Source organism: Gorilla gorilla, chromosome X (genome assembly GCF_029281585.2).
Source record: "Gorilla gorilla gorilla isolate KB3781 chromosome X, NHGRI_mGorGor1-v2.1_pri, whole genome shotgun sequence".
Taxonomy (NCBI): domain Eukaryota; kingdom Metazoa; phylum Chordata; class Mammalia; order Primates; family Hominidae; genus Gorilla; species Gorilla gorilla.
Window position 1 is genome coordinate 63,171,568 of NC_073247.2, and position 21,957 is coordinate 63,193,524.

The window sequence follows — 21,957 nt, forward strand, 5'->3', positions numbered from 1 at the left end:
AGGGAAAATGCCCATAGAACCCCATTCTAAATCAGTTTATGAATCCCACCTCTCCGGGCCCTAAGCATGCCTCCCAGCCCAAAGCTTTTGAGAAACTTTCGCTGGACCTTTGTCCCGACCCAGATCCTAGCGTCCTCTATGCCCTGCCTCCTCTGCACTTGCAGCCCATGTGAGTTGCTCTCTCAGCAGCCTCTTGGCCATCTCTCCCCACCTCCACTCATGCCTCTCTCGAGCATCTCAGAAAGCCCCGAGCCTGACTTCCCCAACCAGCTATTGTCCTGGCAGCACAGCCGCCACGCCAGCGTCCCCACCCAGTCAGCCAGCCAGCCGGCTGCTCCCTGGCCTCGCCAGCCCCCCCCCCCCCACTCCCCGCTCCCCGCCCCGCCCCAGGGAGGACCAGGCTGGCAGCTGGGAGTCTCCCTGCCTGCTCAGCCTTCCTCCTTCCCTCCCTCTCCCTCCCTGCCTCCCTCCTCCTCCGCCCGCCCCTGAGGCAGGGACCGTGCAAATCGAGGAGAGGGGGGACGGACAGGCCTGATGGGGTCCAGCTTAGGGCCCCGGACTCCCCACTGATGCTCTATCCAGGCTGGGTGTCCCCAGCATCGTGGGACCTGGATTTGTGTGCACCGGGGTGGTTCCCAGGCCAGGAGGGTCCCTCTGGCAGGCCCTTGGTGCCCTCGTTTTGCATGAGGACCCCCCTCGGATGCTCTGAGCCACCCTCCTCAACCCGGATCTAAAACCCGGGACACGGCTATCAGGCCAGCCTCTCTCTCCACCCCACCCCCTCTTTCTGGCGTCCATCCCCTCCCCAACACCACCTCTGCTGCTGCCTCTGGCTGTGGACCTGCACCTCTTCCCCATCCCCGCCAGGCCCGGGGAGCGGGGTGAGCCTGGATGAGAGCCCCCCCAACCTGGGGCTCTCCCAGGCCATGGCCCGTGTGCTCCCAGGGAGGAGCCCCGGACCCTGAGCATCTGCTGGAGGCTTGGCAGAGGCCCCGCGGGGACCGTGTCTTCTGAGGACAAAAGGCGGCGGCCAGCAGGCAGACGGAGGGGGGGGTGGGGGGTGGGGGGGTAGGGGGACCGGCAGCCAGGCAGGCAGACGGGTAGCAGGGGCCAGCGCTGGCCCCCCTCCCAGCTTGGCAGTGGCATGAAGATGGGAGTGGGAGTGTATAGTGGAGGAAGCACCTGCCGGGACCCCCACCTGCCAGCTAGTTGGACACCCCAAGGCTGTGTGCTGCCCACCTGGTGTTCCCCAACACCCCCAGCCCTACCCAGTGCACCCCTCCGGTGCCTGCTTTCCCTGATGCCTGCGATTTAGACCAGCCCGGCTGTATCCACGGCAACAGAAGCAGGAGTGTCACTGGCCGCCAGATCACTGAGGGTCCCACAATGTGGCCCGGGCTGTGATTTACCTGGGTGAGACAGCTTGAGCCCCATCGTGGATTCCAAGACATCCCTGCTGAGAGAGCCAAGGTAAGCAGTCAGCATCCCTCCACCAAGGATGGGGGGCTGGGACTTCTGTTCTGTCTCCCCACACAGACTTCAGAGTCTCCATCACTGCCATGCTCTCTGTCTCTGTCTGACTCTGTTAGTCTCTTTCTGCTCCATCAAGGGGCTCCTTGGTACCCAAGCCTGGGGACTCCTCATCTTCCCCCCGTCTTCCCCAATCCCAAATGTCCCATGAGAAAGGGAACCACCACCTGTTTCCCCTCACAGGGTCTGTTTTTATCATCATGGTTGCGTTTGGGCATGAGGCTGTGTTAATCTTTCCTTGTGTGCTGGCTGTGGAAGGGATGCCTGGGAGCCCGGCCGTGTTCCCTTCACAATGCCTGCACCCTGGGCAGGCTCAGCCTCTTGCGGCTGCTCCTCTCCCTCTCCCTCCTCCTCCACTCTCCTCCAGGATCCCTGGCCTGCTGGCTGGGTGTGTGTGTGTGTGTGTGTGTGTGTGTGTGTGTATGTGTGTGCACCTGGGTAGCAAGCAGGTGGGTAGACATGACAGAGAAGCTGCTCCCAGCCCAGACCATCCCCCACTCCTTCTTTCCTCCTTTCCTTCCTTCCTTCCTTCCTTCCTTCCACCCTCCCCACCTCCCCATCTCTCCCTACAGGTAGCAGAGTTTTGCTCACTCACCACTGAAGATGTTGCCGATTCCCAGCTAGGGGGAGGAAGTCACTATAGGGCTAAAGGACAGTGAAGTGGTGGTGGGGAGCACTTCCAGGCCCTAGGCTGCCTGATGGTTCTGTGGGGGCAAAGACCAATCCCATGACAACCTGCAGGGGCCAGGAACAACATGGTTGTCCCTACAGTGTGGGACCCAGCCTCCACCACAAGGCTCTCTGTCTCTGTTTCAGATGTCCATGTTGTGTCTGAGACCCCCTGGATCTTGTGGCCTTGTGCCCAGTAGCCGCAGGTCCATATATCTGGAAGGGCAGGAAAGCCTGGTACATGGAGAACATGGATCCTCCCAGGGACACTTCCCCCAACTACTAGCTCTGCAACTTTAGTGGAAGCATGCCACTTACTGAACCTCAGTTTTCCCATCTGTCAAAGAGACTGGTAACCCTTCCCTGATGGGTGTGTGTAGGGATTGAATGAGTTGGTGCATGTAAGTAAGAGATGTGCATCGAGGTGGCACTGAAGCAATGTCAGCAAAGCTCACAGTCAATATTGTTGCTGATTATTCATGATTAATAGTGTTATCGATTACTTGGAGGAGGGACAGGTCCTTCTTCTCCAGGATCTCAGCAGAGATCTGGGGAGGGCAGCAAGTGGGCAAATGGAGGGTAGTGGAAGGGAGGCAGGAGAAGCCCTGTGTTAATACTTCTCATTTGTAGAGAATGATAAGTGGTTATGGGCAGAGCCTCCCTCCCCCACCCCACTCCAGTCTTCTTTCCCTGCACTTGTCCCTGTTTGTGCGCGCACACACACACGCACACACACCCACAGAACCTTGAGCCCCCATGAGCCAGCAGAGGCCTGGCTTGCAGCCTGCAGCCTTCCTGGCCCTGGTGATGTATGTGTCTCCCTGTTGAGGGGAGACTTGGCAAGAGTTTGGCCTGTGGTCAGTGGTTGGCAGGGCCTGGAGATGAGGCTGAAGCTCCTGAGATCACGGGGCTTCGGGTAGAGCTGGGGTGTGGCCCATGCAGCAGCCAGACCTGTGAGGGATGCATCCCAGGGAGCTGCTCACCTAGAGCCTGGGGTGGGGGAAGAACGGGGTCTGCTGGCTGATTTCAGGGCATGGAGATGTGATGGGACACAGAGTGTGGGGTCGGTGGCCAAGGGAAGAGGAGGAATGGGGAAAGACTGAGGCCCAGAAGACCATCTCTGTGGGGGCAGGGAGGGGGGCTTTGAGGCATAAAGTAGACTTTTCTGAACAAGCATTTGGTGTGGGAGAGGACCTGGTCTGTGGTCTGGAGGCCTCTGGGCCTGAGCGTGGTTGTATATATGCTACTGAAAATGTGTGGCTGAGTGTGTAGTCTGTGTGTGCATGTCTGTTCATGGGCAGTGTGGCTGTGTATGAACCTGTGTGTGTGAGCAGGCCATGTGATGGCATGCGTGTGAGTGTGTGGGTATCTGGATAGGCTTGTGTGTGTACTGTGGGGTGGGCATGACTTTGCATGTCTGTCTGGGTGATCAAATGGGCATGTTTGATTTTGAGCCTGAGTGTGGGTGTGTTTTCTCTGAGCCATCAGGCCTGTTGAATGTCTGGTTGTATATGTGTGTGGCATCAGTTTTTCTTTGAGTGTATGTGTCTGGTTGTATGTGTATGAGTGTGTGGGTTTCAGAATGCCTGGGTGTGCATGCCCCATTAGATGAATGCCTAGTTGTATCTGCTTGTGCATATTGGTGTGTGCTCATGAGTGTAGGTGCATCTAAAGGGTGTGCTTGTGAGTGTTAAGGGCATATATGTGCATGTCCATGCATGTATGAGAGGGTGTATATGTGTGTGTGTGTGTATATGAGTGTATCTGTCCTGCATTTGTGTAAGCAGGCTTTTGACTTTCTGTGAATGTCTGTATGTGGGTTCTCCAGCATTTTAAATTATATAGATGTCTGTGTGTGCATGTTCCAGTGTATATCACCTGTAGACAAACCTTTATGTCCACATCCAATTAGAGAAATGTTAATATAGGTGGGCACACTAATATAAGGAGAACTAATTTTATGGGTAGGGGAGAGTGTGTGAATGAAAATCTATTTTGTGGGTATGCCTACATGTGCACATTTGATTATGTATGTGAGTATGGCTGTGTGTGGGGGTGTATGCCTGTCTGCACACAAAAACACACACACACGCAAAATGCTGTGTGCATAGGTGAAATGATGCATTGTCTATATGTCTAATTGTGTTTGTGTGTACACTGTTATGTGTGAGTACATGTCTGTGGCATGCATGAGTAGGTACTTGGGTGTGCATGTCTCATTATGTGTTTTGTCTGAATTTCTGAGTATGTGAGTGTGAATGTGTATTTGAATATGCCTGTGATTGTGAGTGTATATGTGGGTGTATATGCTAGTAGGTGTGAACATCTGGCTGTGTGTGTTTCATTGAACATGTCTGTATATGCCTGCCTGTCCATACACATATGTCCACACACACCTGTCCACACACATGTTTGTGTGTGTGTGTGTGTGTGAATATGCCTGTGTGTATGCCTGTACATTCAGACAGGCATACACAGAGGTATATTCATATGTGTGAATGTGCCAGTTTGTACAGTTCTAATTATTTGCATGTATGTGTTTGTGTTTATGCATCTTTGTTCTGGAGCATATGTTGTAGAACACAATGTAAGGTAACGTCCATGCAAGTCACTCTCAGCCTACAAGTGTGTTTAAGTGTGTGTGTGTGTGAGAGAGGATGTGTGTGAGGATGTGTGTGTCTGTGATGAGTGTGGATCAGTCCTTCTTGTATGGATGTACAGTTGTGTGCATGTGAGTATACTTCCATGTGTACATGTGTGTGAATATACCTTTGTGTCCAAGTCCATCTGTGAGAATGTAGGTGTAAATGATTCCTCTTTATTGTGTAGCTTCTCATATGGGTGTATGAACTTGTAGGAATCTACATGGTGTACATATCTGGCTGTGATAGTGTGGGCATGTTTTGTGAGTACATTTGTATTTCCATGTCTGAGTGTATGCATATGGGAATGAATTAATTAACAAGTCTATGTGCATGTGAACATGCCCAGTTGTGTGTACAAGTCTGTGTTAGGAATGTCTGCATATCTATACTTCATGTCATTTACAAGCATGTGCATATCTAGGTGTTTATGTGTGTGAGTGTGTAAATATATGTGGTCATGTCTGGGTGTGTGTGTGCACACATTTGGGAGCTTCCCTGTCTGTGTCCATGTTTGTTCATCATCTCCTTGGGTGTGATACAAAGTCTGTCTGTCTGTGGACATGTGAAGGTATGCCTGTATGTACCCCTGTGTTTGTGAGTGAATGTACGTCATTCATGGGCATTATGTCGTGTGAATGTATGTCACGCATGCGTGCCTATGTTTAAGAGTAAATGGATGTACATGTATGACTAAGTACAGTGTGAGTGTGTCCATGTGTAAGGATGAGTGTAGGTATTTGTGCATGTGTCTGTCAGTCGATGTAAGAGAGAGATACTTGGCCTTGGGCCTGTGCGGATTGGGCCTTATTGACAAGGGGATGGAAAGGGAGAATACTTACAAGTCTGTGTACCTCAGTATGTATTTGTGTGTATGACTGAGAGTCAGTGGTGCCCTGCGAGACTATGTCTGTCTGTAAGTGTGTAGACATCCTGCAGATTGGCAAACTATGACACCTGATGCCTGTGACCCCCATTCTGGGGCTTCTCTGGCCTTGACCATGTACTGGGCTTTTGTGGGGGTCTCAGGATAATTCCTGTCATTATTCACACTCAAGAAGTGGGCACCAATCATGGCTGATGTCCTACTGGGGAAAAGAGGCCTATTTAGAAAAAGATTCCTTGAAACACAAAGACCTCCCTTCTCATCCCCCCAACCATCAAAGGCCCAGAGTAGAGTGGCATTGTATGATATCTAGGGTTGGTAAATAGTTTTCACTGAGAGGACCCAAATTATGCCATCCAGGCAGAAATCTAGATGTGAATGTGTATATATAAAAGTGAAAGTATCTTAGTAGAGTGTGTGTGTATGTGTGTGTGTGTGTGTGTGTGTGTGTGTATAGACTGGTATATCTGGTGAGAGAGAAAGGATGTGGTCTGCATGTGTGTAAGAGAGAGCATGGGCTGGGTGCGGTGGCTCATGCCTGTAATCCCAGCACTTTGGGAGGCCAAGGCGGGTGGATCTCCTAAGGTCAGGAGTTTGAGACCAGCCTGACCAATATGGTGAAACCCCATCTCTACTAAAAATACAACTGGGAGTGGTGGTGCTTGCCTGTAGTCCCAGCTACTTGGGAGGCTGAGACAGGAGAATTGCTTGAACCCAGGAGGTGGAGGTTGCAGTGAGCCGAGATCATGCCACTGCACTCCAGCCTGGGCGACAGAGCGAGACTCCATCTAAAAAAAAAAAATAGAGAGAGAGCACATGGGTGTATGGGTGTTTCTGGGTAGGGTGTGCGTGTGAGGCATTTGGGTGTGTTTGGGAGTCGGGGGTGAGTGTGGTTGTATGTAAAGTGGCCTGTGTGTGTGGAGGATGGTATGAGTGAGAGTTGGGTTGGGGATATGTGTGAGGATGTGTGTATTTGAGGGGTGTGTGAGTATGGGTTTATCTGGATGGTGAGATAGGGTGGGGGATACCTGGGTGGCGTATGTGTTTGCTGGTGTGGCTGTGTCTGTACTGTGTGTGTAAGAGAGTGTGGGTGTTTCCTGGGTGGAGTATGTATATGAGGGAGTACGGGTATATTGGGGTCAGGGAGATCCAAGTGTGGTTATATGTGGATGATATGTCAGTAGGTGAGAGCACAAGTGTATCTAGGCAATGGAAGTGTGTGATAGGGTGTATTGTGATGGTGTGCATGAGAAAGAGAATTTGGGCACATCTGGGTGAGGGTGGGGGTGTATATAATTGGGGGTGCCTATGGAGTGTGTGTATGGGTGGTGTGTGTGAGACAGTATGGATGTATCTGCATTGTGTGTGTGCAGTGTGAGTAGATCTGGCTGATGGTGATTAAGAGAGAATTGGGGGTCGAGATTGTGTTTGTAAGAGAGAGTGGGGGTGTTTCTGAGTGTGGTAGGGGTGTGAGCACGCATGTCTCCTGTGGGAAGAGCATGTATGTGTATCTGGATGAGGTGTGAGAGTTTGGGTTTAACTGGGTTGGAGGCGAGTGTGGATGTAGTGGGGGGGTGTATCAGAATATAGGTGCATGTGAGGTGTGGATGTATCCAGATGGTGTGTGAAAGAGAAAGTGTGTAGGTACGTTTGGGCTGTGTGTGAGACAGTGTGTGGATGTATTGGGGGTGGAGTGGGTTTGAATGTGGGTGTATCCAGATGGTAGGTGAGTGAGAGCACGGGTATATTTGGGTGATGGAGTGTGTAGTAAGGTATGTCTGGATGGCGTGTGGTGAGAGCTTTGGTTGTATCTGGGTGGAGAGTGCGGGCGTATACGCACTTGGGTGTGGATGTGAATGTGTATAACTGGATGGGTTGTGTAAAAGAGAGTTGGGGGCACAGCTGAGTGGGAAGTGTGTGTATGGAGTGTGGGTGCTTGTGGGTGGTGTGGAGGAGATGAGAGCATGGGTGGATCTGGGGAGTGGGGTGTGTGCAGAGGTGCACTGGATGGCATGTGTGAGAGTTGGATATGTCCAGGTGGGTTGTGTGTGGATGTAGTTATACCTGGGTGGTGCATGTGGCTTTGAGTGGATCTCCATGGTCTATATGGGATGAATCTGGATGATGATATATGAGAGGGTGGATGTGTCTGCATGGGGCTGTGAGAGTGGGGCTGTATTTGGAGTGTGCGTGTGTGTGTGTGTGTGTGTATGGGTATGAGAATGATGTGTGTGTCTGTGTGTGTGGATGTATTTGGCTTGGGAATTTGTGAGTGTGAGTACTTGGATGGGGTGTGGGTAAGTGTAGTGCCTTTGGAAGGTATGTGTGTCATTGTGGGTGTGTCTTAATACTGTGTGTGAGAGAGAGAGATATTGTAGGTGCGCCTGGTTCGGGTATGAGGGCTCTGAGTTGGGGTGGGGTACAAGTTTGAGTGTATCTGTGTGATGTTAGTGAGAGTGTGGGTGTACTGAATTGGGAGTTTGCATAAGTGTGGAGGGCCTGTGCGTGTAAGTGCATTTGAGATGTGTGTATATGAGAACGGGTGTATTTAGATGGGATTTGTGTGAGAGGGTGTGGGTGTATCAGTGTTGGGTATATGTTTGAAAGTAGGTGTATTTGAGGAGAATGTGGGCACATCTGAGTTGGAGCATGTGAGAGTGTGGGGTATATCTAAGACCGCGAAGACCTATAGGATGTGAGCAGGGCTCAGCCTATGTCTGAACGTCTACATGGCTATGAACCAGGATGTGTATATCTAAATAGGATGTGCCATCTCTGGGTGGTGTGAGAGTGTGTGGGTGTGTGTGTGAGTGTGAGTGAATCTGGGGGGTGTGCATGTGGCTGCATCCGGCCACATGTGTGACTATGTGGCCAGCATGTGAGTATGAGGATAGCATGTGTGAGTATTTGGGTGAGGAATATATCTGAGAATATGAGTGTATCTGTGTGTGAGTGTGTAGGTGGTATATCTGGAAGTTTTGTGTGTTCAGTAATGTGGTTTTGTCTGGGTAGGGTGTGTGATTGTGGGCATGTGTATGAATGTGTATATATTTCCCGGGGCATATATATCTCTGCTGGAATGTCTGTAAATGTGAACATGTCCATGTTTGTTTATGTATGTGACTAGGTGCATGTGGCCATTTATACCTGAGTGTATCAGCTGGATTGGGTGTGCATGTGCTTGTGCTAAAGTGGTATGTATCTGTACTTGTGCATGAGGTGAGTGTATTTCTACATGTAAGTTGGATCTGCAAGGTCTCTGGAGGCAGCCTTTGTGTTCGAATCCTAGTTCTGCCATTTATTAGCTGTATGGCTTTGGGCAAGTCACCTAAGCTCAGCAAAGCCCCATTGTCTTATCTGTAAAACTGGGAGTACTATTACCTATCTCATAGGATGAGGATTGGGTGAGTTATATGAAAAGCACTTAGAGGCTGGACGCGTTGGCTCACGCCTGTAATCTCAGCACTTTGGGAGGCTGAGGCAGGCAGATCACTTGAGGTCAGGAGTTCGAGACCAGCCTGGCCAATGTGGTGAAACCCTGTCTCTACTAAAAATACAACAATTAACCGGTCGTGGTGGCACACGCCTGTAATCCCAGCTACTCGGGAGGCTGAGGCAGGAGAATCACTTGAACCCGGGAGGTGGAGGTTGCAGTGAGCTGAGATCACGCCATTGCACTCCAGCCTAGGCGACAAGAGTGAAACTCCATCTCAAAAAAAAAAAAGAAAGAAAGAAAGAAAAAGAAAAAAAGTGGCTGGGCATGGTGGCTCGCACCTGTAATCCCAGCACTTTGGGAGCCGAGGTGGGCGGATCACCTGAGTTCGGGAGTTCGAGACCAGCCTGACCAACATGGAGAAACCCCGTCTCTACTAAAAAAAAAAAAAAAACACACACACACAAAATTAGCCAGGCGTGGTGGCGCATGCCTGTAATACCAGCTACTCGGGAAGCTGAGGCAGGAGTATCACTTGAACCCGGGAGGTGGAGGTTGCAGTGAGCCGAGATCGTGCCATTGCACTCCAGCCTGGGCAACAAGAGTGAAACTCCGTCTCAAAAAAGAGAAAAAGAAAAGCAAAGAAAAAGAAACAGAAGGAAAAGAAAGAAAGAAAAAAGAAAAGAAAAGAAAAGCACTTCAAACAGTGCCTGGCATGTAATGAGTCCTCCGCACCATATAAGCCATTACGTACTACCATAATTATTAGCCATGCCAGTGTGTAATAGTATGTGTCCATCTGCAAGTGTGAATGGGGTTTCTATGTGCATATTTGCCCTGTTATCTGTATCTATATGTCTGTGTGACAGAATGAGCATATCCTATGTGTATCTGTGTTTGTACATGAAAGTGGGTTTGTACTTCTGTGTATCCCAGTGTGCATATAAAACCACGAGCATGTGAGAAAGGAAGCATGTGTCCCGGGCGTGAATGGCGGGGGTTGGCCCCATGTGTATATTTCCCAGTGCACACACATCTGGGTGTATGAGTGCACATGCCTGTATCTGTGGTAGTGTAATGTCTGTGAGTGTGGGTGTGACCTGCACTGCTGGTGTGTCTGCACATGTGAGCATGCTTCTATCTGTGTGTGTGCATGCCAGTGTGTTTTTATCTGCCTATGTAAACAGGTTTGTAGGGGTCAATATGTAAATGTATGTATGTGAATCTCTGTTGTGAGAGCCTATAAATGTCAAAAGGTTGGTATCCAGGTTTATATGTGATGATCCAGGTGCACGTGTGTGTGTGTGTGTGTGTGTGTGTATGTAAAGGGCTAGTGTGCATCTGAGGGTCTCTCTGTATTTATAAACCTCAGTGGCTATGTGGGTGTGTATGATTGAGTCTGCATTGCTCTACATGCCTGCTTGCCTTTGTGTGTGTGTAGCAGTGAGGCTGAGCCATGTGCTTGTATGCGTGAGCAGGTCTGTACTATGTGTATATGGATGTGTTCCAGGGCAGATTTGTGAGAGTGGCTTTGTATAATAATAGAGTGGGTTTTAATCTCTTAGTGTAAGAACCAGTGGGGTGGGGCACGGGAGGGCCTGGATCTATATAGGATGTGAGCAGGACTTGACCTATGTCGTCTTATGTCTGCCCATGTAACACTGTATCTGTAAGTGTGTAGGTTCATGTAGTTTGGTTCATATGTATGTATGTATGTAAGTGCCTATGTAAATGTTGAATGCATTTCGCCTAGACCTGTTATTCCTTTTTTTTTTTTTTTCGTAGAAGAAAGACTATTAAGAAGGCTTTGAAGTTAAAAAATAAAACTCTAGGCTGAGCGCGGTGGCTGACGCCTGTAATCCCAGCACTTTGGGAGGCCGAGGCGGGCGGATCACGAGGTCAGGAGATCAAGACCATCCTGGCTAACATGGTGAAACCCCGTCTCTACTAAAAATACAACAAATTAGCCGGGCGTGGTGGCAGGCGCCTGTAGTCCCAGCTACTCGGGAGGCTAAGGCAGGAGAATGGCGTGAACCTGGGAGGCAGAGCTTGCAGTGAGCTGAGATCGTGCAACTGCACTCCAGCCTGGGCAACAGAGCAAGACTCCGTCTCAAAAAATAAAAAATAAAATAAAATAAAAATAAAACTCTCAATACAATTTTTGTGTGTGACACAGGGTCTCACTCTGTCGCCCAGGCTGGAGTGCAGTGGCCCGGTCTCAGCTCACTGCAACCTCCGCCTCCATGCCGGGCTAATTTTTGTTAAATACAATTTTTTAACCTTAAATCAGCTCAACAAATATATAATCAGCAATTTAGCTGTATAAGATTAAAGATCCATTACTTTATCTTAAATAAAATATGTTTTAGGCCAGGTGTGGTGATTCACACCTGTAATCCTAGCACTTTGGGAGGTCAAGGTGGGCGGATTGCTTGAGCCCAGGAGTTTGAGACCAGCCTGAGCAACATGGCGAAACCCCACCTCTACAAAAAATATAAAAATTAGCCAGGTGTAGTGGTGTGCACCTATAGTCCCAGCTACTCAGGAGGCTGAGGTGGGAGGATCACTTGAGCCCAGGAGTTCGAGGCTGCAGTGAGCCATGATCATGGCACTATAATCCAGCCTGGGTGACAGAGTGAGACCATGTCTCAAAAAAAAAAAAACCCAGAACCTGTCTCTACAAAAAATAGAAAAATTAGCCGGGCATGGTGGCACATGCCTGTAGTCCCAGCGACTTGGGAGGCTGAGGTGAGAGGATCCCTTGAGCCCAGGAGTTCAAGGCTGCAGAGAACCAAGATCTCGCCATCGCACTCCAGCCTGGGCGACAGAGCGAGACCCTGTCTCAAAAAAAAAAATAAAACAAAGTGTATATATATATATACACACACACACACACACACACGCACACACACATATATATATAGTTCTTAAAATTTATTCCATAAAGTACACATTTCCCTGTAAACTCTCTACATATACACAAGAGGTAAAAAGTGAAACAAAAAAATTTTTTGAGACACAGCCTTGCTCTTGTCGCCCAGGCTGGAGTGCAGCGGCACCATCTTACCTCACTGCAACCTCTGCCTCCTGGGTTCAAGCGATTCTCGTGCCTCAACCCAAAAAAAATTTAATTAAAAAAATGACGGCCGGTCGCAGTGGCTCATGCCTGTAATCCTAGCACTTTGGGAGGCCGAGGCGGGTGAATCACCTGAGGCCAGGAGTTCGAGATCAGCCTGGCCAACATGGAGAAATCCCGTCTCTACTAAAAATACAAAAGTTAGCCAGGCATGGTGGCGGGTGCCTGTAATCCCAGCTACTCGGGAGGCTGAGGTAGGAGAATTGCTTGAACCCGGGAGGCAGAGGATGCAGTGAGCCAAGGTCGCACCATTGCAATCCAGCCTGAGCAACAAGAGCGAGACTCCATCTCAAAAAAAAAAAAAAAAAAAAAGACAACAGAAACCACAGTGGGAAGGGGATTAATTATTAACAAAAAGTTAGAAATTTCTTGTTGGGACACCCCTACAGCCCTTCACCCCTGCCCCGCGCCCCTTACCCGTCTCTGGTTGTGCATAGCTGATGTACAAAATGGTATACGGTTAGCCTCAAAAAGGGAGTAAAAATGTCACCATCCTCCTCTGGAAGTGTCTGTACAGTCTGAGACTGTAGGCCTGTATTTCTATAGAAAGGCAGTTATACAGGCCTGTATTTCTATAGAAAGGCAGTTATACAGGCCTACAGTCTCAGACTGTACAGACACTTCCAGAGGAGGATGGTGACATTTTTACTCCCTTTTTGAGGCTAACTGTATACCATTTTGTACATCAGGTCAGGAGATCGAGACCATCCTGGCTAACATGGTGAAACCCTGTCTCTACTAAAAAACACAACAAAAATTAGCCGGGCGTGATGGCAGGTGCTTGTAGTCCCAGCTACTGGGGAGGCTGAGGCAGGAGAATGGCGTGAACCCAGGAGGCAGAGTTTGTAGTGAGCCGAGATTGCGCCATTGCACTCCAGCCTGGGAGACAGAGCGAGACTCCATCTCAAAAAAAAAAAAGAAAGAAAGGCAGTTATATAGTTATATCTGTGTATTGTATGCATGTGTATCTTTGAGCTATTTGCTGGTGTGTGGGTATCTACATGCATGCCTAGCTGCTTCTGTGCAGTTAATGGGGGATGTTTGTGTGTCTGTATATGAGTCTCTCATTGTGCTTACCGGCTGGTCTGAATGTGAGTGCAAATTTGAATTTCCATGTACACATGTCCCCGTGTGCACATATCTGTCTGTATGTGCTAGTGTTTCTATGTAATGTGACTAGATGTAAATGTGTTAGGGCATTCACAACCTGGGACACAGAGAAAGTGAAATATTTTATGGCACACTGGAGTAAACTGAAGAGGGTTAGGGGTATTAGAGTTGAGTGAAAAGGAATTTCTTACATTTTCCTCATATTATACAATTATGGGAAGAAAATTAAAATGCAGAATTTTAGGGGAGTTATTAAATATTGAATTTGTGTACAACTTTCAAATGAAATCTTTTCAGTTTTTTATGACACACTTGAGCTCACTTCTAGAAACATGTCTTTGTCTGTTTTGTGCTGCTCTAACAGAATACTTGAGACTGGGTAATTTTTAACAAGCAGAGATTTCTTTCTTACAGTTCTGGAGGCTAGGAAGTCCAAGGTTGAGGGGCATGCATCTAGCAAGGGCCTCCTTCCTGCGTCATCCCATAGTGAAGGGCAGAAAGGCAAGAGAACACGCTTTTGCATGAGAGAGAGAAAGAGAGAGAAGAGAAGGGAAGAGAAGAGAAGAGAAGAAAGAGAAGAGAAGAGAAGAGAAGAGAAGAGAAGAGAAGAGAAGAGAAGAGAAGAGAAGAGAAGGGAGCCAAACTCATCTATTTATCAGGAACCCTTCTTACGATAGAAACCCACTCCCATGAAAACAGGATTAATCTGTTTATGAGGGCAGAGTCCTCATTACCTCATCACTTCTTAAAGGTCTCACTTCTCAGTACTGCTGCATTGGGGATTAGGTTTCCAACACATGAACTTCGGAGGACACATTCAAGCCGTAGCATTCTTCCTTGACTCCCAAAATCCATGTCCTTCTCACGTCTAAAATAGATTAATTCCATCCCAATAGCCCCAAAGTCTTGACTCGTTCCAGCACCAACTCAAAATTCCAAAGTCCAGAGTCCCATTTGAATCAGACAGGAGAGACTCCAGGTGCAATTCATCCTGAGGCAAATTTCTCTCCAGATGTTAGCCTATGAAAATAGCAAATTACGTTCTTCCAAAATACAATGGTGGGACAGGCATAGGATAGACATTCCTATTCCAAAAGGGAGAAATAAGCAAGAAGAAAGGGGTAACGGGTCCCAAGTAAGTCCAAAATCCAACAGAAAAAAAAAAAAACATTGTCTTCTTCTTTTTTTTTTTTTTTTTTTTTTTTGAGTTAAGGTCTCCCTCTCTGTCACCCAGGCTGGAGTACAGTGATGGGATCACGGTGTCACAGCTCACTGCAGCCTCAACCTCCTGGGCTCAAGCGATCCTCTCACCTCAGCCCCCCAAGTTTTTGTAGAGATGGGATTTGGCCATGTTGCCCAGGCTGGTCTTGAACTCCTGGGCTCAACCGATCCACCCACCTCAGCCTCTCAAACTGCTGGGATTACCGTGCCCAGCCAACATTAAGTCTTAAAGCTGGAGAATGATCTTTGACTCTGCGTCCTGCATCTTGGGCACACTAGAGCTGGGCTGGGCCCCCAAGGTCTTGAGCAGCCCTGCCCCTATGGCTTTGCTGGGCTCAGTCCACCCAGCAGCTCTCATGGGTTGAAGTCTCATGCCTCCAGCCTTCCCAGGCTGGAGTTGCACATTCGTGGTCCTGTAGTTCTGTGGTCTTGGGACAGCCCCACTCTCACAGTTCCACTAAGTGTTGCCTTAGTGGGAGCCCTCTGCAGTGGCTCCATCCCTATGACAAGTCTCTGCCTGGTTCCCCAGGCTGTCCATGAAATTCTTTGAAATCTAGACAAAGGAAGCCATGGTTCCACAACTCGTGCATTCTGTGTGCCTACAGAATTAGCACCATGTGGACACCACCAAGGTTTACAGGTTATACTTTCTAGAGCAGCAAGTCGAGCTGCACTTGGGCCTGCTTGAGCCACAGCAGGGGCAGCCAAGGGGTACTGCTCCAGAATTGAAGGAGCAGAGTCCCAAGGTGGCACAGGGCAGCAAATGCTCAAGTCCTAGGGGTACCTCTCTAGAAACCTTGCCCTCAAGATCCTAGCTTGCCTCAAAGGCCTCTGAATAGAATCTGGCTTCCTTCTACCCATATTAGTCTCTTTAGCAGTCTCTTGGTCACACCCTTAGTATTCTCGCCCCAACATGCTTTTGTATTTTTTACATGGTCAAGCTGAGAGTTTTCCAAATCTTTCTGTTCTGCTTCTCTTTTAATTATAAATTCTGTCTTTAAATCGTTTTTCTCTCATTTTGCTGTACATAGCCAAAAGTAGTCATGCGGCATCTCAAACATTTTGCTGCTTAGGTATTTTTTCTGCTATATATGCTAGTTTATGACTCTTAAATTCTGCCTTCCACTAAGTCCTAGGACATGAACACGATTCTGCCAAATCTTTGCACGCATATAACAAAGGTGGCTTTTATTCCAGTTTCCAATATCTTATTTCTCATTTCCATCGGAGACCTCATCAAAATGGCCTTTACCATCCATATTTCTGATCATGGGATTAGAAACAAAGCTAAGGAGCCTAAATCTCCTTAGGGATTACTTAAGTGGTCATGATCAGAACCACTTGGCGATTACATTTTTAACACATGAAATCAGAACTGATCATGGCCACTTAAGTAATCCCTAAGGAGGTTTAGGCTCTCCCTATAGCACTTGTCTTCTTCTGAGGCCTCACCCAAAATCACCCTTAACCCTCTATTAATGGCATTACAGGCTTTTTCTAGCCTGCTCCTCCATATTCTTTCAACCTCTACCCATTACCCAGTTCCAAAGCCACTTCCACATTTTCAGGCATTATAGCAACAACCCCATTCTTGGCACCAATCTTCTTAGTCCATTTCGCGCTACTATAACAATATTTGAGACTGGCTAATTTGTAAAGAACAGAGATTTTAGGCTAGGCGCAGTGGCTCACACGTAATCCCAGCGCTTTGGTAGGCCAAGGCGGGAGGATTGCTTGAGGTCAGGAGTTCAAGACTAGCCTGGCCAACATGGTGAAACTGCATCTCTACTAAAATACAAAAATTAGCCGGGCATCCTGGTGGCAGGCCCCTGTAGTCCCAGCTACTTGGGAGGCTGAGACACAAAAATCACTTGAAACCGGGAGGCAGAGGTTGCAGCAAGCCTAGATCACGCCACTGCACTCCAGCCTGGGTGACAGAGCGAGACTCTGTCTCAAAAAAAAAAAAAAAAAAAGGAACAGAGATTTTATTTTATTTCTTATCATTCTGGAGGCTGGGCTGTCCAAGATCATGTGACTACATCTGGTGAGAGCCTTCTTGCTGCATCATCCCATGGTGGAAGGCAAAAGGGCAAGAGAGCATGTGCACGTGACAAAGAGAGAAGGGAAGTGGGTAGAACTCATCCTTTTATCAGGAACCCATTTCTGTGATAACCAACCCACTCCTGTGATAACAGCATTAATCCATTTATGAGGGAAGAGTCCTCATAACCTTATTACCTCTTAAAGGTCCCACCTGTCAACACTGTTGCATTGGGGATTAAGTTTTTAACACATGAACTTTAGGGGACACATTCAAACCATAGCAGACCATAACTTTTAAATTCACTAATGTGAATTTGTAGTGGTCAACATCCATGCCCACTTCTGATCAAGTCATAAGTGGTTTGATTTATTTTATGGTCCTTTGATTCATTTATGGTCATTTTAATCTTGACTTGGCAAATCCACTGGTGCTGAGCATAGATCTTCTACATCAAGTTATTGTGTTTCTTGGTGAAAGCTCAAACAAAGGAAATGAAGTAAATAACAATTGGTAGTTTTGACACAGATATAAACTTCTATTGTGGCCTGCCACTTTTTGATCTTGGAAAGCATGTTGTTGAAGGTAAGACACATTCCATGGAGATTGCTCACACACAACCCAGTGTTTGACCTAATGCCCTCAGTAATTAGCTTGAATGTATGAAATGTAGCTGCATGATTCTACAGGTCAGCAGAGCTGACCTCAAAAACACAAGCTTTGGGGTCATCAGATAACATTTTGGTTTCTCAGAAGCATCAGGCGCAGTTACTAGTGTTGAGTATGGCTGGTGCTTTCACACCATACCCACCTTTCTTAAGAAATGGAACAACTGTTTATTCGTGCCTTCCTTTTCCACCTCCCTTTTATAATTCTCTTGTTCTTGTCATGGCCAGGCAGAGACTAAGGTTTTGTGCTTGAAATAGCTGCATGATCTTTTCTATCTTTTGGTAGTCACCATCAACAGGAAATTGCTAGCCTAAGTAAGTTGCAGCAAATGGTCAAAGAGTATTTTTTAGTGGGTTAAAACTCGTTTCTCGACAAATATTCAGAATTTGGATAATTTGTAGTGTTTGAATTTTGTGCTTCAAAGGGAGGATTCTTTTTTAAATGTAGCATCTCTTTCTTTTCTTTCAATCAAATATGAAATTTCTTGTAACAAATGCAGGCCAGGTGCGGTGGCTCATGCCTGTAATCCCAGCACTTTGGGAAGCTGAGGTGGGAGGATTGCTTGAGCCCAGGAGTTTGAGACCAACCTGGGCAACGTGACGAAACCCCGTCTCTACCAAAAATACAAAAATTAGCCGGGCATGGTGGCGCGTGCCTGTGATCCCAGCTATTCAGGAGGCTGAGGTGGGAGGATTGCTTGAGCCTGGGAGGTTGAGGCTGCAGTGAGCCATGATCACCTCACTGCACTCCAGCCTGGGTGACAGAGTGAGACCCTGTTTCCAAAATAAATAAATAAATAAATGCTCACAAATTGAATGCAACAGAAAATTTTCATTTTGTGTATCTTAAAATAATGATGAAGCTTTTCCCCTAAGTGAATGCAGACATTGCTCTACTTACCCTAATAAGTCTTCTTTAGTATTCAAATTGCAACACCAAGTAAACATCACCCAGGGAACCATACTTGACTTCACATTTCCTAAGTTGAAGTTTTGCTTCGAATCCATAAACTCTGTCAGTAGTCTTCACTCTATTCTTTAGTGTCTTTAACATTTTTTATGTAACTTTATTCGTGTGCAAAAAAAGCCATTTGTTGAAGCCAGTAAACATAAAATCTGTGCCTGAGCTCAGGAGTTCGAAATCAGCCTGGGCAACATGGTAAAACCCCATCTCTACTAAAAATACAAAAAAAAGAAAAATTAGCTGGGCACGGCAGTGTGCGCCTGTAGTCCCAGCTACTTGGGAGGCAGAGGCAGGAGAATCGCTTGAACCCGGGAGGCGGAGGTTGCAGTGAGCCGAGATTGCACTACTGCACTCCAGCCTGGGCAACAGCGAGACTCAAAAAAAAAAAAATCTGAAAAATGAGAAGCATTCAGAAAGAAATGTTGCCATGTTTCTTTTACCTCATTATTATTATTATTATTATTACTATTATTTTTACCAAATCTCTACACATTTGGGTTTAAAACAACACGGAAGGGTGTACTGATCCCAGTTCCTTACAGAAAGCTGAAAGGCAGGTGGGAAATGTCTTGGATTTAATTACATTCATCTGGCATAATTTACTGTGGAAATGAGACCTACAGACAAACTTACAGGTGAGGGCTCCTCAGTAAATGAATCTCAGAGTTTTCCAAACAAACTGCTGTTGTAAACAGCAGCATCTGTCCACAGACTTACGCAGTTTCCACAGTATTTCAAAATATTCATGTATCACTTTGAATATTTCAAACTTAGTTTATGTTGGTGCTTCTTGTACTTCTCTTCAAGTTTCTAACTAGTACTGTAAACTATGCAATGTCAACACCCATAGATGCATGGGTAGAAAATGAAAACCTTTCTGATTGAACATCTAAGTTAGTGTCATCTCAGTGCCCTTTGACCTGTCACCAGTGTATCTCCTAACAGCAATAATTGAACATGGCCCCTTTCCTATTCCCTTTACCTCATTGGTCTTAAAAATAGTGTAGACAATTTCCCTGCACACCGCTAACCTGTGAGATTCTACTGGGAGGGGCATCTTAGCTTTACTTGTTAATCATACAACTCTGTCACTAGCCGGTTGAGCTCCAGCTAAAAATATTCTAACCCATCTCATAAAAGATCCCAGTTTCTCAATTTGCACTGCCAGATGCTTTAAAAATTCCAAATCTTTCTATTGAAGGGGTCAGCAGACCTCTGTGAGTTCTGAAAACTGATTTTTCTCTGCATTCTTAAGAAAGCAACACTCTGGCCGGGCGCGGTGGCTCACGCCTGTAATCCCAGCACTTTGGGAGGTCGAGGCGGGCGGATCACGAGGTCAGGAGGTCAAGACCATCCTGGCTAACACAGTGAAACCCCGTCTCTACTAAAATACAAAAAATTAGCCGGGCATGGTGGCAGGTGCCTGAAGTCCCAGCTACTTGGGAGGCTGAGGCAGGAGAATGGCGTGAACCTGGGAGGCAGAGCTTGCAGTGAGCCAAGATCGCGCCACTGCACTCCCGCCTGGGCGACAAAGCGAGACTCCATCTCAAAAAAAAAGCAGCACTCTGAAACAAAGTCATAAAGCAACTCAATTAAACTATTGTTGGGCTTCATTCATTTATTGACAAATATTTTTATGTAAAAACAAAAGATAGTAAGTATGAAATCCCACCAGGAATCAGATTTGGTTAATTTTTAGTATCAAATACCAATCACAAGTAAATCAATCAATAAACCAAGAAATGATAAAAATGATATTGTAATATTTTTAAAAGAGTCCTGACCTTTTAGGAGTAGATACTGAAATACTTAAGGATGAAATGATATAACAGATATGCTTCAGAATACTGGGAGTGAGGGAAGTGGGTAGGGTTATAGGCAGAATGAGACTAGCTATGAGTTGGTAATTGGTAAGTCTGGGCAATGGATCCACTGAGGTTCATTACAGTATTCTGTTTACTTTTTAATGTTTGAAATACTCTATAATAAAACTTTTTTATAAAGAAGTAACAATCAGAAAAATAAAATAATACTGTTCTCTTTAGAAACACCTAATACTATACTATATAATAGTCCACATAGCAACAATCATACAATGCTTCTATTTTTTCTCTGTTTCTTGGTGATAAGACAGCCCTCCTATTTTTGTAGAAGAAAAAAAACTTGAGGAAAAATAAGAAGAAAATCAAATTAAGAGAAAAATAGGCGGGGTGCAATAGTTCATGCCTGTAATCCCAAGACTTTGGGAGGCTGAGGCAGGAGGACTTCTTGAGCCCAAGAATTTGAGACTAGCCTGGGCAACATAGTGAGACTGCATCTCTACCAAAAAAAAAACCTTAAAAAATTAGCCAGGCATGGTGGCACATCCCTGTAGTCCCAGCTACTCTGAAGGCTGAGGTAGGAGGATTGCTTGAGCCTAGGAGGTTGAGGTTCATGCCACTGCACTCCAGCCTGGGTGACAGAGCGAGACCCTGTATAAATAAATAAATAAATAAATACATAAATAAATAAATAAATAAATATTTTTCAAAAATGAAGACTAGGCGTGATGGCTCAGGCTTGTAATCCCAGCATCTTCGGGGCCTGAGGCAGAAGGATTGTTCGAGCTCAGGAGTTTGAGGCTGCAGTGAGCTATGATTACACCACCGCACTCCAGCCTGGGTGACTGAGCGAGACCCCTTGTCTCTTTTTTTTTTTTTTTTTTTTTTGAGACAGAGTCTCACTCTGTCACCCAAGCTGGAGTGCAGTGGCATGATCTCAGCTCACTCACTGCAATCTCCACCTCTCAGGTTCAAGCGATTCTCCTGCCTCAGCCTCCAGAGTAGCTGGGATTACAGGCATGCACCACTACGCCCAGCTAATTTTTGTATTTTTACTAGAGACAGGGTTTCACCATGTTAGCCGGGCTGGTCTCCAACTCCTGGCCTCAAGTGATCATCCCACCTCAGCCTCCCACAGTGTTAGGATTACAGGCGTGAGCCACCGTGCCCAGCCGACCTTGTCTCTTAAAAAAAAAAAAAACAGAAAAGAAAACAAAAACAAACATTGTCCACATAGGTATAGGCCAAACTCCAAAACCTCACTGATGATAAACAACTAGCAAAGTAATAATCATACTATCTGGAATGTTTCAACGGGAAGTGATGAAAACAGTTACCACCTCTCTGCACATGGTTGCTCTGGAGCCATTCTTGCTCTAGCCCTCTGCTGTGGTAGGAGCCTACCAGCTGGGCAGCTCTGCTCGTTTGTCCACTTACAAGTGCAAGAGTTAGCTGGTCTCTGCACATGAGCAGGTTTGGCTCCAGCGGTATACCTGTTGCAGGATGTGTGTGTCAGTTAAGTGTATCTGTGTGTGAGCAAGTTTATATGTGTACACGTTTGCCCATGTGTACTTGTCTTTGTGTGTGTCTGTATATGTACAATATGCAATTTTTATCTTTGTGTTTGTTTGCGTATTGCTAAAGTGTATGAGTGTGCCTTTGTGTGTGTGTGTTGGAGCTGTTACAAGTCTGTTCATGGGTGGGAGTGTATATGTGAATGGGTGTGTGTGTGTACGTATACCAGGATATACATATTTGTGTTGGTGAGCACACCTAATCTATGTGAGAGAGTTTGAATCTGTCTCTTTGTGTTAGAGCATGTGTGTGTATATGTGAG

The 21,957-nt window shown here is 46.8% G+C and overlaps 1 protein-coding gene across 3 annotated transcripts in view; it reads left to right on the plus strand.

The window, feature by feature from the left end:
* Positions 1-490: 490 nt before the first annotated feature.
* GPR173 (G protein-coupled receptor 173) overlaps positions 491-21,957 on the plus strand; it is a 31,915-nt gene continuing 10,448 nt past the window's right edge. The window contains exons 1-2 of one of the 3 annotated variants that reach the window (XR_010132579.1): positions 491-1,470; positions 10,946-12,825. The gene's annotated coding sequence lies outside the window, so the exon portion shown is untranslated. Of the gene's footprint in view, positions 1,471-10,945; positions 12,826-21,957 lie in introns of those variants that run through there. The other 2 variants (XR_010132580.1, XM_019019785.4) reach the window with 2 other exon arrangements.